The sequence below is a fragment of the Pseudophryne corroboree genome, chromosome 7 (assembly GCF_028390025.1).
Source record: "Pseudophryne corroboree isolate aPseCor3 chromosome 7, aPseCor3.hap2, whole genome shotgun sequence".
NCBI classification, from domain to species: Eukaryota; Metazoa; Chordata; class Amphibia; order Anura; family Myobatrachidae; genus Pseudophryne; species Pseudophryne corroboree.
The window spans coordinates 92,645,662-92,658,252 of NC_086450.1; the positions used below are offsets into that span (position 1 = coordinate 92,645,662).

General features: G+C 42.8%; 1 pseudogene; it reads left to right on the plus strand.

Annotated features, from left to right (window-relative positions):
- Nucleotides 1-11,506: 11,506 nt before the first annotated feature.
- On the plus strand, nt 11,507-11,625 carry LOC134946191 (5S ribosomal RNA; annotated as a pseudogene).
- Nucleotides 11,626-12,591: the final 966 nt, after the last annotated feature.

Sequence of the window (12,591 nt, forward strand, 5' to 3'; positions counted from 1 at the left end):
CTAGACTGAGTATGATTGATAGTGAAGATGGGTTCCCAAGAGGTTGCTAACCTACATTATGTAGGAATTGAAATAAGGTTAGATTCTGAAAGGGAATGGAAAAGGAGAAAAAGAGAAAGCTACATTGTAGAAAATGTTAATGGGATAGGTTCAGGGACTTAAGAAGGTGGTATAATTAATATTTTCATTTAATCCTTTGGGGGATATAGTGCCGAGTTTGAAAATCCATTGGCTTTCTCTTCTGAGGAGTTCCTTCTGTATATCACCACCCCTTATCCCTAGGTGAATCTGTTCCAATCCAAAGACTCGTAAACATTCCGGGGAGTCCTGGTGTACCAAGGAGAAATGTCTAGCCACAGTTGTAAGTGGCTTAAATGCTTTCCGGTCCCGGTCGGAATTCCTAATCGTGCCTATGTGTTCCAGGATGCGTTGCTTCAGCATCCTGGAGGTCATGCCCACATAGTAAATCTTGCAAGTGCACGTAATGCAATAGATAACATTCTTAGTCCTACAATTAAAAAAATCTGTAATGGGATGCTCCACTCCATATTTATCCTCTATCGTAGTCTGTTGTTGAATGTGTTTGCAAATTTTGCAGGTGCCGCATGGGAAGCTCCCTCATGCAGATGGTTTCCTCGGGGGTTTATCCTCATAGTGGCTTCTCACCAGTTTATCTTTCAAACTCGGTGAGCATCTCCAACTCATAGATACTTTATTTTTTAGGGCTTTTCCTAGGTCATCATCTGAGCATAATATCCCCCAGTGGCTCTGAATGATGTTCTTGATCTTTTTCCACTCGGCACAGAAGTTACCCACGAATCGGATTTCCATATCGCTCTGTTTTGTCTTTTTATCCCTGAAAATTAGCGTATCCCTATCTGTTTGTTCCACTTCTCTCCTCGCTTTTTTTATCTGTCTATGACTGTATCCCCTATTTCTAAGTCTCTTAGTGAGTTCCTTACCTTGGATATGAAAAGTTTCTTTATCAGAGCAATTTCTTTTCAGTCTGAGGAATTCCCCTTTGGGGATATTGTTCACTGTAGGTGGGAAGTGAGAGCTGGACCGATGTAACAGTGAGTTTGTGGATGTGGGCTTGCGAAAGAGTTCTGTGGCTAAGTAGCCATCTACTCCACGGTATATGGATAGGTCCACGAAGGAGACTATCTGTGCTCGTCACATAAGTGAACCTGAGATTTAGGTTGTTTGTATGTAAAACCTGAATAAATTCTTCAAAGGATTCCTGATTGCCATCCCAGATGAGAAGGATGTCATCTATGTAGCGCAGCCACATCAGAATATGTGTGGTTTGATGGTCATTTTTCTCATGGAAAACAAATTCTCGTTCCCACCACCCCATAAAGAGGTTTGCGTACGTGGGGGCACACGCCGCCCCCATCGCTGTGCCCCTTGTTTGCACAAAGAATCTATTGCTGAAAGTGAAATAATTGTTGTATAATACAAAGTGAAGGAGATCAAGTAGGAATGAGTGGAAGTCACTGATTCCTTCAACATCGAGGAAATATTTGACAGCTCTGATGCCATTCTCATGGTCTATTGATGTGTAGAGGGACTCCACATCCATACTGATAATGCAATTGTGTATCCTCTAATTTGACGTCATGGATCTTTTTTAGCACGTCAGTGGTGTCCTGAACGTAAGAGGGCAGAGTAACCACATGGTGTCTAAGATGTATGTCTATAAAGACACTTGCTTGCTCCAAAAGACCACCAATTCCGGAGACGATAGGTCTTCCCGGGGGTTAAGTGAGATGTTTATGTGTTTTGGGCAGAAGATAGAAAGTCGGTACTCTGGGGTTTGTCACCTGAAGATATTCAGATTCAGATTTAGTGATAACGCCCCCTTTAAATGCCCTCTCAATTATTCTGGTATATATAGTCAGAAAATCATTGGTGGGGTTAAATATCATTCTCTTGTAACAGGTCATGTCATTCAACTGTCTCATTGCTTCCTTCACATAACGCTCCTTACTCCAGATGACGATATTGCCACCCTTATCGGATGGCTTAATCTCCACGTCATCCCAAGATTCGATGTCGGTAATGGCCTTCCTTTCCTTGTAACTAAGATTGTGGTAGACAGATCCCTTATGTCTCCGGTGTAATTTGTCCAAATCTTGGGATACTAGGCGCATGAAGACCCTCACCTCAGGACAAATATTATCCTGCGGTGAAAAAGAGCTTCTTTTCTTACACACAGGTCTATGGGAACCATGACCAGCTGATGGTGAGCTATCATCTTGTAGGTCCTCCAGAATAGTGAGGGCCATGCAGTCCTCTTCTGATGTTAGGTCTAACGTAGTCCCAAGATGTGTGTCTGGATCAGATAGCTGGTAGGGATCGGTATCCTGTTGTATCTGTGTGAACAGTTGATTAGACCTGTTTTTGTTAGCAAAAAATTTATTCAAGAGAAGTTTCCAACAAAAAAGATTAAGATCTTTCTCCCACTGGAATCGATCAAATTTCCTGGTTGGTGCAAATGTAGGACCCTTTGAGAGGACACTATTGTGGTCTTCTGTGAGGCAATGTTGTGATAAATTAATGATCCGCAAGCTGTTTGGATCATCTAGTAGTTCCGTCGATTGCGGATGGGGTAGTGGGATGGAGGTGGGGAATCCCATCTTTGTTCGCCTCTTCTTCTTCCTCCCGCCCCTCCTCTGCTTCCTCTTGGGCATCCTCTTTTTGGTCTGCGAGTCTCCAAAAAAGAGGAATGGTGTGGGATTTGAGAGCCTACCGTTTCGTCTCTATGGTTGGAATAGTTCTCTCTTTGATCCTCATCGGTACCTGACGAGTGCAAGCCCTTAGACACCCACTTTCAGATCCCGTGGACAGTGCCACTCCGACAGTGGTTCTGAATACTCCCCCATCAGTGCACCATCACGCACACCTTCAACACTTGAACCAGCCTATGGCAGACACAGTGTCTCCTTAATTTCCAAAGTCAGTGGACTCTGTGGCTGCAGATCTGTGTTTGGGAATGTGGCCGCGTTCACCTAGAAATGCCCATGGTTTTGCACCACCAGGGGAACGTCTGCACCGTAGGGGTGTTCAGGACTTTTTGCGCATGCCAATAGCAAATAATTATTTACCTGCACAAAAACACTTCTGAAGCAGGTCCTGGGGGAGCTAATTAGGGAGGTCATGCACATAAATGGAATTATTAAATGGAATTATTTAATGATGTTAGTGCTAATTAATTATGGGGATTATGTAGGTAATTATTGTATAGGAGTTCATTACAATAATTACATTGAATAGGGTTGTTATGATGATAATGAAGTAGGGATGGTCAATCATTGGTCCTGTATCAATGTTTTTAGATTGAAAAAAGAATCACCTTGTCTGTACTAAGGGCTTAATTCATCTCAGACCTGATCACTGTGTTGCTAATTTTGCTGTCCTGCGTTCAGATAGTCACCGGGAGTGTAAATTTGCCCATGCAGGTGTGCGATTGCATGTGTACGCCGTGCTACAAATGTTCCTCAGTCAGCAGACAGCTGCAAATCCATTCGCACCTCACTCACCAAAGAATGTTTTTATCACTGTGTGCAGTCTGAGAAGAGTGGGCACCATGGGTGCAATCCACACTCTCCTGCACAGCTGAGAAGAGTGGACATCATGGGGGTGATTCAATTGTTATGGGGGAATTTCACTCCCGGGCTAAGTGCTGGGGAGCTATTCATTTGATTTCCGCAACCAGTCATGAGGCTGCACTTAAAGCTGTTTTCTGCTCACAACCACATGCGTTAAGTAGGGCTTTGGGGCTGGTTGCGTGTGCCGGGTGTGCTGTAACCAGTGACAGATTAACAATGGGGTGGATGGAGCTCCAGCTCCAGGCCTCCACATAAAAATAGGCCCATCCTCATTGCAGCATGATGATCACTAACCACCAGCTGGCCACAACGTCAGCAATAACTCATAACTTTTAAGACTGCATTTCTATTTTTCTCACAAAATTATACAATATTTTATATTTTTAGATATTTAGAGAGACATTGGAGCTGATAATGTTGGGGTGTACACGCCCACATGTCTTTAGCCACTCCCACACAGCACAGATCACACCACTCCCATTTCTAACAATAGGCTCTTGAATATTTTCAGCTCCAAGTCCATGTGGCCTTTAATCCGGCCCTGGCTGTAACTGTATCACGGCCAGCACTTAGCACAGGAGAAGTTGCTTAATGTGGATAATCCTGTGTATTTTCAGGCGAAAAAGTGTCTGTCGTGGGATTTAATTGAAAAGCTTCCAGTTACTTAGCCCGGGAACTAATTTCCTATCTGACAAATGATTGACTCTGGTTGCAAAGAAACATATAAGGTGGTGCTTGCAGAAATAAAGAGTCTAGGATGATAATACTGATAATATACTTTACTGATTCTGTGCCTTTCTAAACACATACTGCAAAGTTATAAATAAAGGCACAATTGTAGCAACAATATAAAGTCAGAAAAACTGAATGTATAAAAAAAAAACACATATATTTATATCCACAAACAGAAACGTGTTGTTATTGAGACACTGAGCAATGCTAATAAAATTTATAACAAGCCAAAATGATGAATATATTAAGAAATAACATCCTGGAGATGAAAAATGGAATAGCTGGTGAAGATCTTGCCTGATGACTATGGATCCAGTGGACTCTGGATTTCAACTCAGAGGTGGTCATTCCGAGTTGTTCGCTCATTGCCGTTTTTCACAATGCAGCGATTAGTTGGAAAATGCGCATGCGCAAAGTAATTTAACACAAAACTTTGGAGATTTGCCCAAGCTCAAGCAACGTTTTTTCAACGCTCGAGTGATCGTAGTGTGATTGACAGGAAGTGGGTGTTTCTGGGCGGAAACTTGGTGTTTTCAGGGAGTGTGCTAAAAAACGCAGGTGTGCCAGGTAAAAACGCAGGAGTGGCTGGAGAAACGGGGGAGTGGCTGGCCGAACGCAGGGCATGTTTGTGACGTCAAACCAGGAACTAAACAGTCTGCAGTGATCGCAATCTAGGAGTAGGTCTGGAGCTACTCAGAAACTGCAAGGAATTATTTAGTAGCAGTTCTGCTAATCTTTCGTTCGCACTTCTGCTAAACTAAGATACACTCCCAGAGGGCGGCGGACTAGCGTTTGCAATGCTGCTAAAAGCAGCTAGCGAGCAAACAACTCGGAATGACCACCAGAGTCCACTGGATCCCCCAGGTCGCACCACTTGCAGGTAGGCAGATCATATAAGCCCATTAAACTGGGACACTCATGAATTACACAGGTTCTGTGGCTGATTAAAACCAGGTGACATGCAGGCTTGAAGTCAGCCAGTCACAGAACCTGTGTAATTCATGAGTGTCCCAGTTTAAAGGGCTAGTATGGTCAGCCTATTGTAGGGAGAAAAAGGAGACTGAGCGGCAGCAGCCGCCATGGACCGGATGCAGCCCAGCACACAGTAGCGTGTGCTGGGCTGCGGAGAGAGACTGTTGCCCAGTGTGTTACTGACCCGGACCCCCGTCAGGTCTCTCCTGTCAGCCCGGGCCTGGGTAAGTAGGGCCCCTGACACTACAATTTAGGTTTGAGTTTGGACACGCCCCTCCCAAATCTAAATCTCTCTGCACATTATACACCTACACGTATTAAATATAAAATACTTTTACTCACATACAAGGCTAATAACCAAACTGCACCAACATACATCTCTTCACTCATCTCAAATTATCTCCCTACCCGACCTCTCCGCTCTGCACAAGATCTACGTCTCTCATCCACACGCATTACTTGTTCACACTCAAAATTACAGGACTTTATCCGGGCTTCACCCACTCTGTGGAATGCCCTCCCACGCACAGTAAGACTCGCCTCTAGTCTCCAAACCTTTAAATGTTCCCTGAAAACTCACCTCTTCAGACAAGCCTATCAACTTCCAGACCCACCCACATAACCTTCAGTGCTTCCCTATCTAATTACATCCTCTGTAGAGTATTCATAACATCACATATCTTGTCTTTCTTTAGTCTCACACCCTCCTGACACTTGGCCAACTTTGTGGGGTATCATCATACAACCCATTAAGAACCTAGCAATCTGGTGGACCATTATGCAATAGGTAGCATCTATCCTTGTGTATCAATGCCTATTTCCCTATAGATTGTAAGCTTGCGAGCAGGGCCTTCCTACCTCTATGTCTCTCTTTTTTTACCCAGTTTTGTTCTATTACTGTTGTTCTAATTGTAAAGCGCAACAGAATATGCTGCGCTATATAAGAAACTGTTAATAAATAAATACACCTTCCCACCTGCAGTGCAACATGGTTTTCCCAATGTGCACAGTTACTAGATTTTCGCTTTGCTCCAAATGCAGAATTATCCCTGTTGGAAGTAAGGCTTTGGTTCATCACACACATTTTTATTACAACTTTTAACCCAGATTCCAAGGACTCTATTCAATATGGTGTCTGTATGAGCACCAGAGAATTTTATGTGTATATCCAGTTGTTAAATGTATCGGGGGTATACCGCACTGGAAAATAATAATGTATCTAATAGATATTATTAAGACCAAAATATAATGAGTACAAAGAGAAAACCAATGTTTTCTAATTAATCTTAAATTTGGTGGTGCACCCTTTCACCAACATCACCCTTTAACAGCTTTTTGTGGGAGAAGGATCTCAGACTCTTTGGCCGCAAATTATTATTAAAAAAATTCTTTGCCAAATCCCCTTTTGACGCAAGTATGAAAACTCTACCATCTAGCCATTCGGGACTCTTGGAGGATCCCAGCGCACCACTTCCATCACTGACCGAAGAAGATCTCACAGCTATCCAGATACTGGAGGAATTACATATGGAATCATCTTCGGACATTCCCGTTTCACGGAAAACCAGACCTACATGTAAACTGAAGTCCACTTTCTTCCCTCCTGATACCAACAGCCCAGAAATCAGGGTCTTTTTAGATCTGGTCTCTAAAGAATTTGATGAGATCCAAACTAACTCCCACAAAAAATGTCTCACTAAAAACCTCAAATACAGAGAGAGACAAGCCCTAAAAGAGATTAAAACTTGGACTGACACTGTCATCAAACCCTCGGACAAGGGAGGTAACATCGTTATATGGCCCATCACAATGTATGAGGAGGAAGCACGGAGACAACTTCTGGACACATCCTGCTATAAAAAACTACCACTCAATCCAACAGCAAGATTTCACAAGCAATACATGCATATGATCGAAGAGGCATTTGCCATTGGGGCTATTACACCACAAGAGGCCAAGTATCTTGAAGTCTCGAATCCCAGGGTACCTACATTTTACTTATTGCCTAAGATACACAAGAACATCAACAAACCACCTGGAAGACCTATCGTGTCGGGAAATGGTGGACTCCTAGAAACCCCAAGCAAATTCCTGGATTTACATCTCAGAGACCATGTTATGACACTACCCTCCTATCTCAAAGACACCTCTGATCTCCTACGGAAAATACACGACATATGTCTAGATGAGAACTGTATCCTAGTCACTTTAGACGTAGAAGCTCTGTATAGTAGCATCTCACATCAACAAGGGGTACAAGCCACTAAATTCTTCCTGGACATGGAAGAAAAAAACATATTTAATGATTTCCTGTGTGAAATATTGAGTTTTGTTCTCAATAAAAATTATTTCACTTTTGGTGACCAATTTTTCCAGCAAATCCGGGGAACAGCAATGGGAGCAGCCTGTGCTCCCACATATGCCAAACTGTTCCTCGGCTGGTGGGAACAAACAATTGTCTTCAATGATGCCAATCAGCCTTATACGCAACACATCATCAATTGGCTGAGATACATTGATGATATCTTTGTGATTTGGGATGGGGATGAGAAACTCCTATTGGACTTCATAAACATCCTCAATGTCAATGATCTGAACATCTTTCTCACTCATTCAATCAGCAAAGACAAAATATATTTTCTGGATTTGAACATCTATAAGACAATCAGTGGGACCCTGGCTACAGAGCTCTTTCGCAAGGATACAGCTACAAATAGTATACTGCACCAGACGAGCTCACATTTCCCACCTACTATTGAAAATATCCCTAAGGGAGAATTTCTCCGTCTTAGACGGAACTGTACAGAGGAGAATGTGTACAAACAGAAGAGCAAAGAACTTGTGACCAGATTACAAGCCCGGGGATACAGTAAACGTTCCCTGAAAAGAGCTCAACATTCCATCCTGAAAACCAACAGGGAATCCCTGATCTTCCAAGAAAAACCTCAAGAACCAAAAGTTGATGCCAAGATCCGATTTGTAGGGACCTTCTGTCCAGAATGGCGTCTATTAAAAAATGCCATTCAAAAACACTTACCTGTCCTACACTTAGATCCAGAGTTATCACCCCTACTAGATCCCACCTTGCAAATTAGTTGGAGGAGATCTAAGAATATTAAAGATACGCTTGTTCAGAACCATTTCTCACGTGAAATGACTAAATCCAAACTCCCCAAGGGATCCTTTCCATGTGGGCAATGTAAAGCCTGCCCACAGATACTGATAACTGACAATGTTAAGGACAGACTTGGCAATGATATTTCCATACAACACTTTTTCAACTGTGACACACAAGGGGTAGTCTACTGTCTAACCTGTGATTGCAATCAACGATACGTAGGCATGACGACTAGAAAATTCAAAACCAGGATTTTGGAACACATGGGTTCCATTAGGAATTCAGCATCGGATCTTCAGAAAGGCAAAAAACTAACATCAGTAGCCAGACACTACCATGCATCACACCACGGTTCACCCTGTGAGATGCGCGCCTTTGGCCTTGACAGAGTCCACCTAGGCGTACGCGGCGGTGACCTAAGTAAAGAACTTATTAAGAAAGAAAGTGAGTGGACTTTTAGGTTAGGATGCCTCAAACCATCTGGTTTGAATAAATATATAAATTACAGTGCGTTTCTTTAAATTACCCCTTATTCAGCAACAACCTATGTGGTGTCCTTCTTCGCCTCTTCATCCACACACTCCTCAGCACAATAACACTTAGACACCCCCAGCTATTATATTCCATGCTATACCTACACATCCCAGTCACCCATCTCATCACAGCACATTCTCTCCCACCTCCATCATGCACACTGACCTACTCCACCTACATCCTGTCACCCTCAGTCCAGAAACATGCATAATACACCCTTCAATCACACCGATCCCATCCATATCCTGGGACATAGCCAATCATAATCACAACACATAATTCCAAACAAAATTTTTTATTTTTTTGAATTTTATAAATATTAATCTACATTAATGATACATTTTACTCTCACACATTTTATTTATTTCTCTACTATTTGGCTCACCCATATAATAGTCACCGTGCACCCACCATTATCCCCACAATAGTGCCCTTCCCTTTTCCCCTCTAGCCTCACCGTGCTACACTATCCTCACGCCTATTCAGGTTGCCTCATCAATTCGCACCTATCAACATACAGTCCCCCCCCCTTTTTCCCCTCTCCCCTCCCTCCCCCCCCCCACAAATTTATACAGTATCACAGCAACCAACAACAATGCATCATCAGCCCTGCGTCACCCCTACACACAGACATAGTCCAACTTCCCCCCCCCTTCTCTCCCCCCCCCCCTCCTTATTATTTCCTTTCTTCCCTTTTTTTCCTTACAATTTCCCTGTAATAACCTCCAATCAACACCACTCTCTCTCTATATATATTTACAACCATCCTCCCATAATATCCCAATGTTCAGCGTTAGAATATAATCTCGGTTAAGACATGCTGTCTTTATATATTTGCATCATCTTTAATATGTATTTATTTATTTTATTATTTCTTTCTCATTTATTTATCTTTCCATTTTTATTTTTTTCTTGTTTATTGATATCTAATTATCTTGTCTATTTCTCAATTTTTTTCGTGCAATGGGCCATTAACTGCAAGTTCAATTGGGATTCAATGCAATTTAGAACAGCAGTTACATCTGTGCAGCAATCTGAAAATGTAGGACACACCTCCCTTCTGATTGGACACTGACCAGCCCCTTTCAAGATAAAGCCCGCACGATCCCCTCCATGAACAGGAAGTGACCAAGCCCGGTGAATGGGCGAAACGCGTCTTCCTTAACCCCACTGCCTGGGGGACAGCCGACTCCGGACAGCCTGAACCTCGAGCAGCTCCGTATCATTCAGCCGCTACATCAACAAGCCACCACACACTGCCGCGACGGGACATTGGACATTGCGCTCCTTCTTCCTTCATCTCCGACACAGGCAGCCGCATCAGCCCTGCAGTCACGTAACATCTTACAACTGCAGCTCGTATCATCACGGTACTGCCAGCACCCTTTAATTGGTACATCTCGGACACAGACAGCCGCACCAGCCCTGCAGTTATGTAACATCCTACAACTGCAGCTCGCCTCACTACAGGATTGGACATTCTATCATCAGTCTGTAATAGACTTCGACAGACCCCGTCTCTAAAACAGACCAGGTAGACCGATCTGCTTTGCGGCTGCATCACACTGTGTAATCTCAGTAACTACTGTATCCCGCATTCGTGACATGACTGGACCTTGATACGGACATCCTTTGTGTACACTGTATTTTGCCGCATACCAGTGACTGATCGCCCCTTCCATTCCGGGTAACATCTGCACAATTACAGTATATTCTTTGTATATCTATTGGTATTCATTTTTGATGCTCGCCTTATATACTATCTTACAAAACCTATTTACATCAGATTATGAAAGTATCTGTTTCTTAGGCAGCCGGCACTTAGCGGCTCCTCATTTTATGACATACGACATTTCTGAGCTATAATGGGTTACCAGAGCTATGTTTAGTTATAAATCTGACATATTTATTGGCTCAGTATTCTTTCAAGTTTTTCTTCTTCTTTTTCTTCTTTGTTTTCTGCCTTTTCTTAAATTCACTTGGAGCAAAGATTTATAGTATCATTTTCCACTATTATTATTATATAAAGTATCTCTGCAGTTCTGACAACAGTGAGACATAAAAGTCACAATTTATTTGTTATAGAACTGTTGTCACCTATATGTTACTATTTTTCTAATCTTCCTACTTGATATCACTTTGAGACAAATGATATCAATCTGATAGCATCAAACAGATGTTTTTGCATGGTTTAAATCATCTTAACTTTCTGCCAATTTTTACAATCTGCTTTCTACAACATCAAGTATTATCAATATCACAGGTACCATCAGCACTCTGTAATTGGTAGCTTATCAACCATCAACCCTTCCAAAACTACCTTAGACCAGCATTGTTCCTTCCCTCCCCCCCCCCCCCCCCCATCTTTTTCCAACTTCCTCTAATTTCAGGACTCTCACCACTGATTCAGGGGTAACCATCCCTGTCTAACGTTGGCAGCAGATCCCCTATTTTCTTCTCCAATCTATATCTACTCTTTTTCTTCTCCATTTCGTGAACTCTCATCAGTGATTCCCGAGCCTTCGATATCAAATATCTCTTCTACTTTCATACCACACTGGCAACGCCCGAATCCTTCCGATCTTGGAAGCTAAGCAGTGTCGGGCTGGGTTAGTACTCAAGTAGGAGACTCTTGAGGAATACTCAGTTTAGTAGAAGTTCCTGGACGGTTTTGCTCAGCGTCTAACACTGACAGCAGATTCATCTTACTCATTCCATCTTTATCTACCCCATCCGTCTCTTCATTATTACTCATAAGAGATCTAGCTGACTTATCATCAACCTAATATCCTTATATATTTACATACCTACCTAGGATTCTTATAGATATTTTTTTTCAGGCCTCCAGCTGTTATTTTCTGCATTTTCGTACCCAGGCAGTCCAGAACTATTACTCAGTATTTACACTGTAAATATTTGTTCTGTGTTCCCCTTTTCCTACCCTCCCCCCCTCCTCTTTTTGATACTTTTGACAGTATATTCTACTACCATTTTATCGATTGTTGTTAATAAAATGTGCATATAATTTTTATCATTTGTTTCTTCTGAGACTTCTATACACATACATATAAGAGTGCGCCCACAAAAGAGTCTTCTTTTCTCTTTTTCTGTTGCATATATCCAGTTGTTGCAGGATCATGCTAATCATAAAATATGTGTATAAATAGAAGCACATCCCTGGGAGGCAATCACATGACTGCCTGTCGGGATCCTGGTGGTCACAATGCCGAAGACGGAATTCCGACAGGCGGTGAAATGCCACCACCAGAATACTGGCGCCACAGGCTTTCTCCCTCTATGGGTGTCCACAACACCTATATAGGGAGAATATAACCAGTGGTGAGCGCAGCGTGGCGAGCGCAGCGAGCCTGCAAGGGGCTTTCTCTCGCTCGTCTCGCTGCCGGCATACTGGTGGCCGGGATCCCACTGTCGGGATCATGACAGCCGGGATCCCGGCCGCCGGTAAAACATATGTATTCCCTCTGTCAGCTGCCACATAACTGAATCTAATGGGCCCTACACACTGGTCAATACCAGTGAAAGATATGAACCATCTCGTTCATTAATGAACGATATACCATTCATATCATTCAGAGTGGAGGCACCAACGATGAACAATGCGCA